The 16,756-nt window shown below is 37.6% G+C and overlaps 1 long non-coding RNA gene and 1 pseudogene across 1 annotated transcript; one reads left to right on the top strand and one right to left on the bottom strand.

Moving 5' to 3' along the window:
* Nucleotides 1–5,139: 5,139 nt before the first annotated feature.
* LOC102467733 (uncharacterized) lies at nucleotides 5,140–12,306 on the bottom strand. The gene is made up of 3 exons (XR_334569.1): nucleotides 12,232–12,306; nucleotides 7,326–7,411; nucleotides 5,140–5,185 (listed from the first exon to the last, which is right to left on the bottom strand). It is a non-coding gene; the product is annotated as an uncharacterized LOC102467733 (long non-coding RNA).
* A 193-nt stretch (nucleotides 12,307–12,499) lies between these two features.
* On the top strand, nucleotides 12,500–13,811 carry LOC102473936 (28S ribosomal protein S31, mitochondrial pseudogene; annotated as a pseudogene).
* Nucleotides 13,812–16,756: the final 2,945 nt, after the last annotated feature.

Genomic DNA, 16,756 nt, shown 5'->3' with positions numbered 1-16,756 from the left:
TTCTTTTCTTCCAGGTATGGGGAAAGGCCTTTCTGGAATGAGGACTTCCTGATCCACTCTATTGGATAAGGGTGGGTCAGAGAATTTCTTATGGTCAGCTCCCAAAACAAAAGGCAGGAAAAAGTTAGGATGGTAATTGTAGTAGACAGTTGGTAAATTATTAAAAATAACTTTTGTGTATCTTATTAAAAGATGTACAAGGGAGTCTTCAAAAATTTCATGGAAAATGCATAATGTGAAAAATTATGTATGGATTTAAATTTTTGGACACCAAAGTAAACTTCTTTAGTTCCACTTTTCATCTTTTTGAAGTATTTCATACGTATGTAAAATTTTACTTTTTATATTCAATTATTACTTATCAAGCTTTGCAAACTGTTTTATACATATATGTGTACATATATATATAAAATATGTTATTGAAACAATTATATACTACCAATAATTTTAATAGCTACTTCAATCTAGAAGAAATAGAGATGAGAAAATTATGGATACAAAAATTAAAAACAAATACATATTTCTTTCTTTTTCTTTTCTTTTCTTTCTTTCTTTCTTTTTTTTTTAATATGCCAGAGGGCACGTGTACTCGTCAGAGAGAGAAACAAGGTAAGAAATCACCTCCTCCATGGCGATTGGTCATGCCACAATCCCTTCTCCTCCACTTCTCCCTTAGATTTTGAGCACACATGTGCATGGTATATTTTTCAAGCTGTTGGATCAGGACTCCAACCATGCAGTCAGTCATGTGGGACCCAGCTGCCTTAAATACCACAGGCTGGCCCCAAATAATATTTCAAATAACATATTCTATGATGCAGAGAACTATAATAGGTGGTCAAAAAAGTGGAAAGATAAAGTTCATTTGTGTAAATTCTATGAGGGCATTTTCTTTGACAATAAAAAAAGCAACAGTGCAAGGGACCAGCAGTTAGTGTAATGGCTATGTCGCTGGACTCCCACGTAGTCGACCGCGGTTCACGTCCTGGACTAAAACTCACGCCGGGCACATGTGTGTGCGTGCCCAAGATCCCAAGAGGAGAATGAAGGAGAAGGGATTGTGGGGTGGACATCCCCCTGGGGGGTGATTTCTCTTTTTCTGTCTCTCTCTGTCTGTCTGGCAAGTGCACGCTCCCTATAGAAAAACAAAAAACAAAAAACAAAAACAAAAACAAAAAAAAACCTCTCCAAAAAGCAACAGTACAAGATGTATGATAAAATGCTCATTTACATATTTTTAAATAGATGAAATCTATTATAGTATTTAGATTTCTTTGGACACATTTATAAAGAGAGTGAACAGTTTTGGTTTGGAATATTATTACTTACAATACACTGGACACACCATGCTTTGCAATTATTTTAAATTATGATGAATAATTTCAGAGGAGAATAAATGTATGAATGGGTACTTAGCTTTCAAACTTTTGGTAAGCTTACCAAAAAGTTGTAAGATCATTGCTATAGGGAAGTGCAAAATAGAGCGTTGGTAAGATTTGTGTGCTCGTTACGGGATACGGCAACGATCAGTTGGGGGAAATTCGGGGGAGCGAAGAAAAAAATGAGTAAACGTGTATTATATGTAGGATGTACCATAGAGTGGCACTGGAAGACTGGGGAATAGAGAGAACTTTGAGAGGCTCAGCAATACCGGAAGTGATTCTTTCGCGGGGAAAACAAAATGACATTGCCTGTTAAAGAAGTTCAGCTTCCAGAGACCTGACCAGATTAATGACAGCGAGTTGTCTTGAGGCAATGGATCTCCAGCGAGGTGGGACACAAAGCAGTTTCAGCCACGCCCAGTTGGTGAGTAGGAGTTCGTACTGGTGGAGCGGAGCCGTGGTGATGAAAGGTTTTCTGACCCCTTTATGGTTTAACTCATGCTGGACAGACTGTGTGTGAGAACACACAGGGAGAAGGCAGAACACCTCGGAATCTCACATACCACTTAAGAAAATGAAGAAAGTGTTAGCTGGTTGTGATGAGTAATGGGTTTGGCAACTGTAATGATACCCAAGTAAGAACAAACTCACTTTCCAAAGGCAATCTATTGATATTTGGTTAATCCAACTCATTAAATTTATATATTATATATGTATAAACTAATATATAATTATATTTTAATAACAGAAAATGTTTGAGGGGGCAGCAGGTGGAATGGTTGTCAAGGTGCTGGACTTCCACATGGTCAACTGCAGTTCAAGTCCCAGACCTGGTGGCAGCTTGCTTTCTTTCTCCCTCTCTCTGGTGAGTGGATGTGCTCTATACCAAATTAAAAAAATAATAATAAATAAAATAAATAATTTCTAAAAAGAAAAGAAAGAGTATTTGATATATCAGAGTCCCTGGTCTGCTAAAAAGTAGGGACATCTTCCCGGAAAAGGAGCTAACTAGGAGAATTTTACAAGATTTCACAGATGATGGCACCACAGAGACAATTTCCGAAGTCTTGACGAATCAGGTGTTTAGTTAGGTGTTAGTTTTAATTTTGTTTACTGGATTTGAAATACATCTACTTAGTCAAATATAAATCTAAAACATCTCCAAGAAAACAACTGTTTAGATTATGTTGTTTTACATTATCTGAACCCTTATTTCTGCTTCACCTCCTCCCTTTCTTTCATAGTGTAAGTGATCATATGATTATATTTCTATTTTGTAAATACTCCAAGTTTCCCAGCAGCCACCTCTTGCCTGTAGAGGAATATACATTTTTTTAGTCTGGCATTAGGGACCTTCAGAATTTACTTCAATCTATATTTCTTATTGTATTTTTCATCATTTCCTGCCGGGGATAGTCTGGCTGTTTCCCTGTCATCCAAATATGACTTCAGGATACAGTATATTGCCAGATTAAGATACAAACAATAGGTAATAGGTGATCACTTTTGATAACACAATCAAGGATATTTTCATAATGAGATAACATTTAAGCAGGTCTTTGATTTGTTGACTCCTAATGGGCTTAAAGTGAATACTAAGCTATTAGTGAGGAATTAGGTGTGGCCTAGCTTTCTAGGAAATCTACTTCAAAAAAGAAACCAGGGAACCAGCAGTTAGCGTAATGGCTATGTCACTGGACTCCCACGTAGTCGACTGTGGTTTGAGTCCCGGACCTGGTGGCTTAAAACTCACACCAGGCATGTGTGCGTGCGTGCCCAAGATCCCGAGAGGAGAAGGGAGGAGAAGGGATTGCGACGTGGCCATCCCTTCTGGGGGGTTATTTCTTGCTTTCTGTCTCTCTCTGGCCAGCGCACGTGCCCTATGGCAAAAACCTCAAAAAAAAAAAAAAAAAAGAAACCAGGAAGCCAGGTACTACTTGTTTTGGCCTTTTCCTATTACCTACTTTTCCAGCGTGATAACGATGCCTACATTAGGTGTGTACTTAGATATTTTTCCACACATAGAGTTGTGAAGTAAAAACTTTCTGAAATTTGACCCACAGTAGGAAGATTTGGTATGGGGCAGTTCTGTCTAGTATCCTGCTTGTGGTGGTTCATTATTACTGTAGTCATAGAACAACTGCATTTTTATGTGTCTCACCTATGCTTGCCTAGAGGAATTATCCAGGAGCATCTCTTAGGCAAAAGAGTGATTGGGGTTTTTATTGTCAATGTGGGACTGGGAAACAAATGAAAAAACACTTTGAGCCAAGAATCCAAGAGTGCAAATTCCAGATATGGCAGTGCCACCGAGTAGCTGGATCCCAATTAAAAAAAAAAAAAGTTACATTTCTCCCCCTCCTAAGACTGTAGCAAGAATGAAATCTGTTAATATATGCAAACAGTTTTCTAAGAAATAAAAATACCTTAAAATGCAAAGGTCAAATCTCCAAGTTCCTTATTCTGCCTGAGTATAAATAATAATCTAAAAACTGCAACCATTCAAATGTGTTAGATGGCATAAGTAACATCCAGGAGAAGCAGAACCAGGTTTGGTATTATATTTTCAGCGCTCAGAACGTATCTGGCACATAGCAGGTACTCACTATATATTTGTAAAATGAATGAATGAATGAATGAATGAATGAATGAATGAATGGAGGCATTCAAGAACATTCCTCTAACTGTCTGACCCAGCTGCCAAAGCATTATGTCTGGCTGAGTGGGGACTGCAAACTGTATATTTGCTTAAGGATATCCTGTTTCCAACTGCTTTTCTCATGGACAGACTTTTTTAAAATTTTAATTTATTTTATACATTCAATCACTATACATCACTACAGCTTATAAAGTGAATTTACCCAACATGAATACACTTCACACCAGTCCAATTGAAGATACCATAGACATTATCATCAACAGATAATCATCCATTTCTGTGTCCCATAAATGTTTTCCTATTTTCTCCTTGATTCCTTTCCTGTCACTCTCACTGAGTTTTGATAAAAGCTAACATTGCTTGAGGACCAGATATACTCTAGGAGCTATAAAGTGCTTACATAAACTATCAGTCATCCTCATAACCCTGGCAAAACTGTGTATCCCTAAATTAAGCAATAGAAACTCATGTTCAGAGAGGCTAAGAAGCTTACTGAAAGTTATAGTGTTTATGTTCAGTTTGGATAGATGACATAATCATCTCTAAATTTCAGGACTTAAAACACAAAACAAACAAACAAAAACCAGAAAGGTTTATTTCTTGCTTGTATCATGTACTCATAAAGTGAGTGAGCAGGATGGCCCTGCTTGGGATCCAAGTCACAGAGTGCACCCATCACAAACATTGCTGTACCAGAGGGAGTCATTTCAGTAGAGTGTCATACCAGCAATAAATGCTTAACTTAGAAATGACATATGTCTATTCTTCTCGTAATGCATTGGTCAGGATTATTCACATGACTCCACCTAACCAGGTGGGCCAGGAAGTAGAGCTCTCTCTTGTGCCTGGAAGATAGAGCCCAGAAATTTTGAAGGTGGTACAAGTGACTACCAGAGCTAGTAGTAAGTGGATGACTTTGTTTCTGCATCCAAAAATGCCTGTCTTCAAAGCCAGGTTTATTTCACAAAACCACATTGCTTTTCTCAGCTTTCTTAGAGTGCAGGAGATATCCATAGCTTTTAACTTTCTGTAACTTTTCAGTTAAGTCTTGTGATCGTGAGAGTTTCTTTACCTTGAATCTTCACAGGCTGAGAATAAGTCTTCCTTCCTCATTTGTCCCATCAGGAAACATAATTCCTTTGGCCTATGGTGTATAAGGAATTAAAAGTCAGACTCTGGTATGGTATGGCACTGGTTCCTACCCCTGCTCCATTTGTAGCATAAAGAGTGTCGTTAATATCATGTTCTTCTATTATAGTCCCAGAGCTGCTAGAGTGACCTATCAATTGGTTAGGTGCAGCTTGAACTATAGAAGATATATTTTGAGCCCAAAGCTGTACTTCTTCCTGCGGACTTGGATAGAGCTGAATTCAATGACCTGCTAACAAAGCTGTGACCGTAATTTGGAATTATTCACATTTCCATTTTTGTAGGAAGCTGATGATATGAATTTGGAGACTGTCCACCAAACAATCCTGAAATGGAAGTCAAGAACTTTGAAATCAGTCCTGACGCTATCATCATTAACCGTGTGACTTTGGGTAAGTCATTTAACTTTCTTGTCTGAGATTTCTCATCTAGAAAAAAAAAATTTTAGCCTTAACATTAAAACATCTAAGATGATGGGACCAGCAGTTAGCATAATGGCTATGTCGCTGGACTCCCACGTAGTCTACCGCGGTTCGTGTCCTGGACCCGGTGGCTTAAACTCATGCCAGGCACGTGTGCGTGCGTGCCCAAGATCCTGAGAGGAGAATGGAGGAGAAGGGATTGCAGCGTGGCCATCCCCCCTGGGGGGTGATTTCTTGCTTTCTGTCTCTCTGTCTCTGTCTGTCTGGTGAGCGCACGTGCCCTATAGCAAAAACCTCTCCAAAAAAAAAAAAAATAGAAGATGAAAATGTCAATCTACAAATAATGTAAATGGCTGATGTCTGAATATTACTTAATATTTTGCAAAGCTTTACTTCAACATAGTTACCATGATTTCCACAGTGAAGAAACTAAGTCGTTTAGGGTCAAGTGGATTGCCCAAGATCTCACAATAATAAATAGCAGAAGTAGGACTTGAAGGTAAGTCTCTGTCTCTAAAAGCTGGTATTCTTTTCACTGGTTTAAGTCACTGACCAGGGTGGTCTATGTATAGGATGTGAAAGAGAACATACAAAGTTAGTGACAAAGAGAAAACAGTAGAGGACCTGGACTTTTGAAGAACAAGTTTGAATCCCAGCTCTGTCATTTCTGGTTAATACTCTTAGAAAAGGTACATTCTCTTATGTTTAAATTTTTATTTTATTTTATTTTTTATTTTTGGAGAGATTTTCACTGTAGGGCACGTGCGCTCGCCAGACAGACAGAGAGAGACATAGAGACAGAAAGCGAGAAATCACCCCCAGGGGGGATGGTCACGCCACAATCCCTTCTCTTCCATTCTCCTCTCGGGATCTTGGGCACGCACGCACACGCGCCCGGCGTGAGTTTTAAGCCACCGGGTCCGGGACACGAACCGCGGTCGACTACGTGGGAGTCCAGCGACATAGCCATTACGCTAACTGCTGGTTCCCCTTGTTTAAATTTTTAATACTTGGCAAATGTAGGCAGGGCTGATAGTCATCTGGTAGAGCTATGCTACATATTAAAATATTGAAATCCTCTGTACTATTTGGTGGATAGCCATTCCAACTGACCCTCTTCTTTGAGATCTCTTCTGCTTCTCCAAGACTTAACAATAAAAGGATAAATAAACTCAGCAGGGGGTACTAGGGTCTACCCAACTACAGGGCTATGGTTGGTCCTAAGTCATAATGGTTGTTAAAGATTCTGAATATCACAAATAACTGAGAAATAATAATGTTAAATCATCTCAGTTCTAACGGGCTGGTGAGCCAAGCAGATATTAGAAAGCTATGAAGATGGCAGTTCAGATATAAACCTTAAAGTAATGTTTTCTAAAATGTCATAGCAATAGCCTCTGAAAAAAGAATTCTGTGAATTCTGTTGTATAGAAAATACCACATAGGATTTTACCTTGGAAAGACCTGAGACCTGTCGCATATTAGCCTATTGAAGACTTATAGTAGGTTGCCTTCTGTAAAACAACTTTTTTTACCCTTTTAACTTTGAGTTTTTTCATATTTCAAAATAGGACTCTTCTACCACATCATCTATCATATCCTCTTCTAATTTTGTGAATCTTGGTTTTTGGCCCTAACCTTGTCATTTCCTGTATCTTTACTTTTTCTTTTATAGTATATCTTTCTTTGTAGTGGTTCATATAGTTTTTTTACCCCAGATACTCCTCAGTCCAGTGTTAGAGGCAGTCAACTCTCTACGGCAGGTTTACCAAACAGTAGAGGTCTAGAGTTCAGCTATCCTAAAGTAGAGAAAATAAGAAAAAATAGTAGCATCATCAGCAACAATGTCAGCTAGTACTTACTGAGTAATTTTTAATTCGTATGATCATCTATTTAATCTATCCAAGCTATTAAACCTTATGCCCTAAGAGACCAGTGGTCACAGTTTATTGTTGACCTAGTGCATAGCACACAATATATGTTCAATAAATATTGGTAGAATGAATGTGTAAATGTATACATGAAAAGATACTTGTTCAGTGATTCAAAGTGTAGATTTCAGAGCCCAGGCTTTATCAGTTTGAGTCAATAGAACAATTGAGAAAAGTTTAATTTAAGGATGATTTACGTAAGTATAACTAGATTTAAAGGAAAGTGGTAAATGATGATGAAGCAGTCTAAGGCTAGCAACAATGGGGAAAAGTTGATACTCCTTAAACTGAGTGAACAAATGAAGGGAGCAATTTTTCCCTTCAAAGAGAATAGCTATAGTTCTAGAAAAGAGTCATTAGATAGGAGCTGTGACCATTGTAGAGTAACCTAGCCAACCTAAAGAAGCTCTCTAGTGTCCAGCTATGCCAGAATTATAAGATAAAACAAAACAAAACAAAACAAAACAAAAACTTCATTATCACCAAAACTCTGTTCCCTCCTTTGACTATCATCCAGTGCCTCCCATTGGCCAAACTTAGCCAAAAGGCAGAAGGAACAACTGATGTAGTCTGTAAAGTCTGGCCTTCCAGGACATAGAACTGGGTATAAACTAGAGAAAATAGATCTGGCAGGACAAATTAAAAATATGCATCTATTGGTCATTGGAACAATTCCCAATTCTTACAAAATTGCTAAGACATATAATGCTAAAAGGTAACATGAAAAGTTTCAATTCAATGTAATAGAAAGAAGTCACTAAATTTGAGCATTATATAGGTAATGGTAGCTTCAATAGTTGTTTTATCATGGGAATGTTATGAGACATGTGGATTGATGAAATTTGCATGACATTTTATCTTATATGCCAGGTCAAATCTTAACTCTGCCACTTCTACTTTATTAGCCTTCATTTTCTTGTCTGTAGAGTGAATGAGGATTATAATGCTTATTTTATTAATTGGTATAAAATTCCATTAATTATAAGAATCTGGTGTCTGGAATATGGAAGGTGCCCATGAAATGCTAACTACTGTGGAAAATGTTTGTAATTGTCATCCATTAGAGCCTACTGCTATGATAATATCTCCACCTGAGACTTTTGATGTAATTAGGTAAGCGAAGCAACCAGGGATAAAGTGATTAGAGACTAATAGGCCAGGAAATAATCAAAGATTTTATTGTATTTATATATGAAGATCCATGGAAAAGATGCAATAGACAAGCTCTGGCAGATCTGTAGGTAACTGGGCCACTCTTACCATTGCCCCTTTCCATCGTACCTCCCACCCACACCCCTGGATTTTTTTTTTTTTTAAATTTGATAAAGGGCACATGCACTTGCTAGAGGGAGAGAAAGAAAGAGACAGAAAATGAGAAAACATCCCCCCAAGGAGGGATGGCCATGCCATAATCCCTTCTCCATTCTCCTCTTGGGATTTTGGGCATGCACACAGATGTGCCCAGTATGTTCTTCAAGCTACCAGGTCCAAAACTCAAGCATGTAGTTGACCATGTGAGATCCAGCCACCTCAACAACCATGCCACTGGCTGTCCCACTTCTGGATCTTTTTATCTTTACAGTCCTAAAGGCTAGTGCATTTGTAGGTCATGCAAATTGTGTATATGAATAAACTACTGAGTCTCTCAGCTACGTGCAGTTAGACCACAGGCTAAGACAATGAAAGTAGGAGCCATTAGAATTCCTTAGTGCGTAGTTCTGCCTTAAGACAGTAGGGATATCACACTGACCCAGCTCAGATTCATTGTGTAAATGTAACAGTTTTATCCCTCTTCTTAATAAAAGCTCTATTTGCTTAGTTGGTGCTAAATAGCTCACATGTAAACACTGAAGAACAGATTAAAGGCCACATTGTACTTTTCTTTGCTATTGCGTGAAGGACGTTGATAAGATCTAGAGGGAAGAATAAAACACAATGGACTTTTATTTTAACCAGTAAACATTCATCTATCCCACAGAATGCCCAAGGTTTTGTTCTACTATTTCTGGTCTCAAGGCTTCTCCCATTAGAGAAAGTAAAGTGAAGTGGCTCAGAGTTTATCCTACGGGGTTGAATGGTGTCCTCCTGGAAGCTCATTGGGGATGGTTTGAGAAGAAAAATGAAAGAGCAGAATTAGAGGGCCCAGGGAAAAGCCAAAGTGACAGTATTTCTGTCTAGAGTTTACTGCATGTAGCGAGTGTGGGGTCCAGTTTATTAAAATGCCTGACAACTGCACTTCCAGTCACCCGGGCCTTGCATATAAATAACGGAGCATACAGTGAGCACATCTAGCTGATGATAAATACTCCTTTTCCCCTTCCCCTCCCCCCTCAAAATGGTAAACTTCATCTTCATGTATAAATTTGAAATGTGGAAATTTTATGTTAAGGAAGCAAATGGTTTGTAACTTTGTAAGTACTTATAACATGGTGTAACTTTTTGCTTATGAATATTCTGTACTATAACCATTGTTTCTGTAGTTTAATTAAAACATTTTCTTGGTGTTAGCTTTTCTCAGGAAAAAAAAAAAAAGAGGAGGCAGGGAAAATATGATTCTTGGTCTCCAATGGCCTGAGACGCTGGAAGATAGGGCAGATGCTACTAGAATAAATGAGTTAGAGCATGAATGATAGACTGAGATGATTATTCCCATTCCATCCACAAGGTTTTCCCTGATGCATCTATCATGCTTTGCTTTGTATCTTCCCCATGTAGTTTCTAAACAAGGCAAGGTTAGCAGTTACTCTATTTCCCCTTCTCTTTTCCCATTTATATTAGTTCTTTGTGATGTCCCAGTTTATTTTTGTATTTGAAGTCATACTGGATTAGGAATCAAGAGGCTTATATGTAGCTTTAGCTTTGTCATATACTATTGAATATGACCTTTTAGAACTCCCAATTTTCCTAGCTCTCAAGAAACATCTATTTGCTGTAGGTAACAGTGTTGACAAACCAGACAAACACATGTATACAGAAGTAGTTCTTAAACTTTGAGGTCATACATACATGCAGAGGAACGCATAGATCTTAAATGTACTACTTGATAAGTTGTAGAGAATGTATGCATTCATGTAAACAACGCTTTGATCAAGAGAGAGTATTTTTCTATTCTATTGCTCATGTCCTTTTTGTATCCCCTTCTAGCCAATCCTTCCTACCCAGAGGTGACCACTGTTTTAATTTCTATCACCATCGATTAGTTTTTCCTGTCCTTTAACTTGTTAGAAGCACTTGGAATAGTGAGAGCCATTGTAAAAAATCTAGCATAATTACTATCATCAAACTACTTTGTAAGTTAGTTAAGAGAAAAGATGTAGTCTTTGATGAGTACTCGGTAGAAACCGTGGTAGACAAACTTGATTCAATATTGAATATATATTAAAGTGAATAATGTATGAAAGAAAGGAGATTTGTGTGGATTCAGGAAAGCTGAATTATTATTATTTTTTAAATTTTATTTCTTCCATGAAAGAGAAACAGAGAGAAAGCATCCCCTAACCCCAACAAGGTCTTCATGTTGTCATCCACCCCCAGCGTCAGCCAACCCTGACCACAGGCATACACATGCCTGGGGAGTGTGCAAGGAGGCATCTGGAACATGAATACAGGATCTTCCCACATGGGTCCAGCATCACATCACATTTCATTACCATTGTTCCACAAGCTGACTATAATTTATCTATCTTTATGACATTAAAAACACAATATTTCAACTGTACATTTTTCTTCTTAAATAAAAGCATCAAACTAGATGTTATATAGCACCTTCCTGCTTTCAAAAGTTAGCTAGCAATGATACTAACATTAATTAAATGCTACATATTAGGTGCTACTCTAAATACATGCACTAACTCCTTAATTTTAATAATCCAATACGGTAGATCTTATTATTTCCATTTCACAGATGGGGAGATTCAGGCCTCAAGAGGTTAATTAACTATCTTATAGTCACAAAACTCACAAATTGGCAATGCTAATATTTGAACCCACAGCGTGGCTCTAGAACCTGCAGCTTAACCAGTGCACTGTGCTGCCAGTGCCTGTTAATGGTAAGTCAGTAAAATTGGTGGAGGGGACAAATATAGTTAGATATTTTTATTTCAAAAGTTTCAAAATAAACTATTATGAACTTTTCTAAACATACTCAAAAGTAAGGAGTTCAACAAACATCATGCAGTTTCAATTACCATCAACATTTGCCATACTCATTTTCTACCTATCTCCCTTTTGATAAAATAAAATCTTTTATGAATAGCAGACACACCCTTATAAGTAGATCGTGTAGTATTTCACCCTTAATTACTCTCGCATGCATCTAAAAAAAGGGATGATTTTTGACTTAATAACAATGCATGTCATATCTAACAAAACTAACAATAATGCTTGGATAGTATTTGATACCAAATCTATATTCAAATTTCTGATTGTCTTAACATTTTTTTTTAATTACAGTCTAAAAGGTCCTCTCATTTTATTTGATTTTCTGTCTCTCAAGTCTTTTTAAACCTAAAATCCTCTCTGCCCTGAAGAGGAGAATTTAGATAGATGTGAAGGAGGAGGGAGACCATAGAGCCATCTTTCTATTTTGTTTCTCATATACAAAAATGAAGTGATAGGGTGACAGGAGGGCTTAAGTATAATCAGCACAGCTTCTTTCCACTTCCTGAGCCCTTCATCCACCCTCTTACCTTATGTATGACTGTCCCTGTTTCTATAGGTCTTTCTTAGGAAACCGGTAAAAGGTTGCCAGGAAGAGCCTGGTGGATTTCTTTGCTTTTACCAGAAATAGAGGGTATATCATTACCAAGGAAATTACCATGAATAGCTCTTAGCAAAACACTTCCATTGTGACAGGAGCCTGGTCACAATGAGGAAATTGACACTTAAAGATTTATTTTTGTATACCTTTTTTTTTGTGGTGCAGAAAGGGAAAACAATAATATATGGTTGTTAGTAATGCAGGGAAGAACGCTGCAAGGTCAGTAGAGTAGCTACTGTGAATTCAAGCAGGCTGAGGTTCATAGGCTGTGATTTCTGAGATTAAGCAGGCATTGATAGAACATGTCTGTCCTGCAGTATGGATTAAATGTGGAGATGCTTTGCTAATGAGTAACTAGAACCAGAAACTGCACAGTTAAGGAAGGCCTAGAGAGCCTTTGTCTTCTGGAAACCCAGAGGCAATGGTGGCTCTACCATGCTACTAGCTGCTTGGTGTGGAATAGTCAGGATAAAAAATAATATCAGATGGTATTTTGGCAGCACCAATGGTGTGATCTATATCAAGAAAGATGAGCAGTCTGTTCCAACCGGTGAGATTTCCAAGAAGACTTCAGAGAGCCAAGACAATGTCATAGAAAATACAAAAAGAGACTTGTAAGATATTATTAAGAGCATGAATGTCGAATTAAGCACAGTAAATGTATGAACAACAAAGCCACTGAACAGAAGACCACTTGCAAATTTGGAGGCTACAATTAGCAGGCTCCAAAAATCTATAGAAGATGCACCAAAGAGAAAGGAACACCTGAGTCCTGAGTTGGTGGTGGCTGCATCTGCTATTGTAAATTCTCTCCCTTTAAACAAGCTGACAACCAAGTCAGAACTGCTCAGGCAGCTCTGGCAGCATGAGAAATGTAAGAGCACAGATAGACAAAAAGAGACCTAGACTTAGTTTCAGAAACATATCAGATATGAAAGTTGCCAGATCTGCTATAGCTAAAGTTAGTACAAGACCAGAGCATGAGACAGAGTTTGATGAAGGACTAGACAGTGTGTTTGGCCAGAAGAAGATGGCTGACCTTAGAAAAAGTCCTAGGAAAAAATATATTAAAGAGGAGGAGCTTTAATATTTTTGACACTAAGGCAGTTACTGAAGCAGCACCTGAACCAGAGACTTTGACTTCACTTTGGGGTGTGGAATTTGCTAAGCAGCTGGCCAGAGTCAGTGAACTGGCTTTTCAGAATGGGTTTGAAGAGATGATCCAATGGACAAAAGAGGGGAAGCTGTGGGAGTTCCAAGTTAACAATGAAGCAGGTTTTGATGATGATGGTTCAACATTTCATGAACATGTCTGTCTGTCTGGATAAATATCTAGAAGATTTTCCAAAACAAGGAATAATTTGTCACTTCATGGAGCTGGTGACTTACGGCCTTTCCAAAAACCCATATCTAAGTGTTATACAGAAGGTCGAACACGTAGAGAGGTTTAGGAATTATTTTAATTTTAAAAAGGACATTCTAAAGGAAAGTGACATACAGTTCAATTAAATACCATGAAAATTTTTATTTCAAATTGTTGTCAATGAAAATAAAAGAATTTTACTAGTTTTTTTCTGAAGAAAAGAAAAGAGGGACCAGCAGATGGCATAATGGCTATGGCGCTGGACTCCCAAGCGGTCAACCATGGTTTGTGTCCCAGACCTAGTGGCTTAAACTTATGTCAGGCACATGTGCATATGTGCCCAGGATCCCAGGAGGAGAATGGAGGAGAAGGGATTGTGGCATGGCCATCCCCTTTGGGGGGTGATGTCTTGCTTTCTGTCTCTCTGTCTCTATGTCTTTCTGGTGAGTACACATGCCCAATAGCAAGAAACCTCTCCAGAATAAAAAAAAAGATAGAAAAAGAAGAAAAAGAAAGAGAGAAAGAAAGAGAGAAAGAGAGAAAGAAAGAAAGAAAAGAAAGAAAGAAAGAAAGAAAGAAAGAAAGAAAGAAAGAAAGAAAGAAAGAAAGAAAGAAAGAAAGAAGGCCTAGAGAATAGCCAGGCAAGTGTTATCAAACAATGTTCCACAGCTCCATCCATGGAGGCATTTTATTCTATAGTTATTTGGTTTGAATTTCATTACAGAAAGCATACCTAGTTTTTGATTCTGGTACAGCTCCTTATTTATTTTCCTTTTACAATCCCTCTTGGAATCCAGTTTCCAGTAGACTTCATAAAAACTAAACAATAAATTAGCTTCATCTTTCTAAGGAAACTCTGAAATAATGATTCACAAAACAGAAGGGAGGACCTACATACACATTCTTGAGGCCAAAATAACTTTTGGAAAGATATTTCTTGTGTATCTTTGTCAAATAACTTTTTGGAAATTCATTCTCTTTGGTGGCTCCCAAAGCTAGGAGGACTCATTTGGAAGTTAGAAAATGTATTCAAAGAGTAGGAATTGAATAAATTAGGGTTTTATTTTTGGATACAGTTAAAAAAGGATATATTCATTAATGAAACATAAGACATTATGTATTTTATGTGGCTATATATTTCTGGGTATAAATATATCTGTGTCTAGAAAGACACATACCCAATCTGATATCAGTAACCTTGGACAGGTCAGGGAGGGGACCAGGACTACAGAATTGGGCCAAGGTGACATTACTATCTATAATATTTTGATTTCTTTTAGAGGAGACTGATTTATTTATGTTTGATGTTCTTAGTCATTAACTTAAACATAATAAATTACGGAGTTTTTAAATCAGATGTGAAGGAAGGAAAGAAACTGATATTGGCTGGTACAAGATAGCCTCCCCATTTCATGGTATAATTGCCTTGACTAATCTCTGCTTTGTGTTTCCCTCCTTTATTAAATCCCTGCTTTACTTACCGCTACGTGAAAACTTTACACAAATTTGGTTACTCACTCTAACCTTGGCAAGAGTTGGAACCGGGAAAGTAAAGAGACTAATCTGTGTGATGTGTGTGGTATGCCCAGGCATACTGTCACACAGGCCTGGAGGTGAATTTTGCCCACATCATTGGCTACCTTTGAACACTGAGCAAATCACTGAGCTATGGGATTTAGTTTCCTCTTTTCTTAAATAGATGTACTTTTATCTACTTTACAAGTCTTGTATTGAGGATTAAGTAATATCTGAAAACATCTTTTATGGTGCCTAGCATATGTTTAAGACTAATACATATTAAATCCCTCCCTTTTAGTTCTAATGTTCTGCTATACACCAGGAACTGTGGTATTATTAGCTGGTGATCAAAGAATGTGTGTATATACACACGCACACACACACACACACACAGACACATATGGCTTCAAAAAGTTTGTGGGAAAATGGAATTAAAATACAAATTTATATTGGTATACAGTTTTGAAATACATACATAATTTTATTGTATTTTTTTTCTCACGAACTTTTCGAAGATTTATTGTACAGAGGCAATCCTTGCATAGGAGTTTTGTAAACAGTTAAATGCAGTAAAGTGGTCTGAGTTCTATAATATGAGGGTACTGAAGGGTGTAAAGAAAAGAGTAACAATAAGATAATAGCTATAAGCCAATGTTCATTCTGAATTAGACTCTATACTAAATTTTTGTACCTTTTATTTCATCTTTTCCATAATCGTTTGTGGGATGGGCTGTATTGGTCCAGTTTTATAAATAAGGGGATTGAAGTTCACTGGCATTAATTTTTTTGTTCACAATCTTATATCTATTCAGTAACAAAATTGGGATTTAATTTCAGATTTTCCTAACTCCAGGGCTTAAAGTTTATTTATTTTTTCCATGAGCGAAAGAGACACAAACAGCACTCCCCAACAGGGTCATGATGCTGCAGTGCACTGCCAGCTTCAGCCAACGCTGGATCATATACATGCCTGATGTACTCAGGGACGTCTCTGGCTATGAACTAAGAGCCCTTCTTTGTGGATCCCTTCCTCTTAGAGCTTTACTTTTTACCACTGTTCCACCGTCTGGTTTCCAAAGCCTTTTAAGCCTCTGCTTGGGTATTGAGAATGAGACCAGCACATTTTATAGAAACAATTTATAAGTTTGTCTGTTTATCCATTCATACTTTCTTCAACATATTAAAGAAAATATTTAAAATGAATCTTTGAAAAGTATCAAAGAAAGACTTGTTATGGGATTAGTAGGTGGCATAATGGTTACATCACTGGACTCCCACATGCCAACTGTGGTTCAAATCCAGGACCCAGCAGCTTGACATAAGCTGGGCATGTGTGCATGCTTGCCCAGAATCCTGAGAGGAGAATAGAGGAGAAGGGATTGCAGTATGGCCATCCCGTCTGGGGGGTGATTTTTTTTCTTTTTGTCTGTCTCTCTCTGTCTCTCTGGTGAGTGCACGTGCCTTATATGTGAAAAATCTCTTTCTAAAAAACAAAGAAAGAAAGAAGAAAAAGAAAGAAAGAAAGAAAGAAAGAAAGAAAGAAAGAAAGAAAGAAAGAGAAAGAAAGAAAGAA

Source organism: Tupaia chinensis, unplaced genomic scaffold (genome assembly GCF_000334495.1).
Source record: "Tupaia chinensis unplaced genomic scaffold, TupChi_1.0 Scaffold000237_1, whole genome shotgun sequence".
Lineage (NCBI taxonomy): Eukaryota > Metazoa > Chordata > Mammalia > Scandentia > Tupaiidae > Tupaia > Tupaia belangeri.
The sequence above is the reverse complement of the archived record's forward strand: the minus strand, read 5'-3'. Positions and strand labels throughout refer to the sequence as shown.